Genomic DNA, 2,188 nt, shown 5'->3' on the forward strand with positions numbered 1-2,188 from the left:
CGTATTGGTCAAAGGACTCTAACACAATTAAGCAACCACATTAAAATCTGCCTTGGCTTCAGCTCAGATTTTGAGTACACAGGAGGAAACTTTCTCACCATCAACTTATCAGAGAGGGCAAGTTCCAATGTCATCACAGCTGAATTTTCTTTCTTTTTGTTTAATAAGAGTTTCATAGCCCTACAACAAAATAGGTAATACAAGTGCTGAAGATAAGAGGTGCTACTAGGAGTAACGTTCAAAGGAAAGAAGGAGATTGCCCAGAAACCATATTGCTAAAAATATTGAAGACCCAACTGACTGAAAAAAACAACATTTTTAATCCTGAACATTTTGGACCCCATGAAAAAGCTCAGGGGCTCAAAATTTACGGATCATTTTGTCTGATACATCTCATATCAATACTATAAAAAAAGTGCCACAAATTCTCAATGATAGGCTTGAAGTCCGGCAAAATTCAGACAATTTTAGAAACCTGGATTTATCGGGAAATTCAGACCTCTCAAAAATAAAGAGCTTCCGTTGTTTAATTCAAAAGTCACAGTAGGCTGTGCCTGGTGTACACAACAAGAGCAGACCCTCCACTCACCAGCTCGCACGGCGGCATTTTCCAGAATGACGCGGTTGTAGATGAAGCGGATGTACTTGGAGGGCGTCGGGGTGCGGGGTCCCTCCCGTCCCAGCAGGTGCAAAATCTTGGTGGCCAGCACGGTGTGCTCACAGTCCTCGATGAACTCACACAGGTGGGCAAGCCCTGAGGGGAAACAAAGTTGTTACGTTTTAGTAAAAGTTTACGGCACTTGCAACACAATAAAGGTCATTTAACTGCCGAAGATTAGAGGTGTTACAAGAGAGTAACAAACACAAAAAAGAAGGAGGGGAGATAAAAACCATAGATGTTTGATCAACAAAGTTGTTTCAGTTTCATTTCAGTTGGAGTTTTACCAGATTTGCACCACAAACAGGTCATGTAAGTGTCGAAGTTTAGAGGTGTTACTACTAGAGAGTAAGACAAAAAGCTTAATTTTAATAAAAAGTTATACAGCACTTGCAACACAAATACGTCACAAAGTGCCAAATGGTTGAGGTGCTACATATACAAAGAAAAGATGGGAGAGTTAATAAATGAAAGATGTTTGATAGGAAAGAAGGAGAAGGCCACACTGTTGCAACCTCAACCACCGAATAACTTAGTCTACCAGACACAAAGAGTCACAACACAATGGACACAAAAAAACTAACTAAAAAATGTTAAAATAATAATTGTTGCAAACCAAGAGTGAAACAATAGCACTTGAAATTGATGTTTGACAGTCACAGCACACAGTATAGAAAACTATTTTTTTCTTCAGCTCAGATTTTTGAGTACACAGAAAGAAACTTTTTTCACCATCAACTTATCAGAGAGGGCAAGTTCCATACATCATCAGTGCTGAATTTTGCCTTAATAATAACACAGTGAAACATGCAAAGCATCAGAATATCTCAGGTTTCAACAGGTATAACAATAGATAGAATTGGCTTTACAGAAGAACATGATTATTTATGTCAACTGCCAACAGCACACTATAAAGACATTGGTGCACTATCTTAAACACATCACTTCCTACATTACACACCATAGGCAGTTCATTGAAATCAACCTTTGAATTCTATAAATAATAAATATGATGAAAAGTGTCTCAAGTCTCTTTCAGGGCCAAAGCCTTATTTGTTGAAGGAGGACTCACTAAAACTGAAGTCCTAACATTCGATGAATCTAAACTGAAGTAATGATCAAGTAGAATGCCTCTTCCCACATAAGTTCTAACTGATCTTTCTATCACCTTCTGTTTTTCACCTTTTATTCCATGAACCCACAATGGCATGCAAACCTAAAACAATCACACAAGGGTAACAAGTTTCAGCTCAGATTTTGAGTACACAGAAAGAAACTTTTTTCACCATCAACTTATCAGAGAGGGCAAGTTCCATACATCATCACAGCTGAAATCTGATTATATTATTCAGAAAGACAAAAAAAAACCCACACAAAAAACACCCACCTTTTCGCTAGCTGCAGAGTAAATGATTGTTTGACTATTGAGACGTCCCTATACACACACTAGCTGACTGAAGCCAATCATGTGCTAACTAGTGAAAAAAAAGAGCTCACAGATACTCCACATCAAACAGTGACGAGTAACGA

The 2,188-nt window shown here is 38.3% G+C and overlaps 1 protein-coding gene across 1 annotated transcript in view; it reads right to left on the bottom strand.

Annotated features, from left to right (window-relative positions):
- LOC101856710 overlaps positions 1-2,188 on the bottom strand; it is a gene marked incomplete at its 5' end in the record, with an annotated part of 16,222 nt that overhangs the window by 7,342 nt on the left and 6,692 nt on the right.

Source organism: Aplysia californica, unplaced genomic scaffold (assembly GCF_000002075.1).
Source record: "Aplysia californica isolate F4 #8 unplaced genomic scaffold, AplCal3.0 scaffold00028, whole genome shotgun sequence".
Classification (NCBI taxonomy): Eukaryota; Metazoa; Mollusca; class Gastropoda; order Aplysiida; family Aplysiidae; genus Aplysia; species Aplysia californica.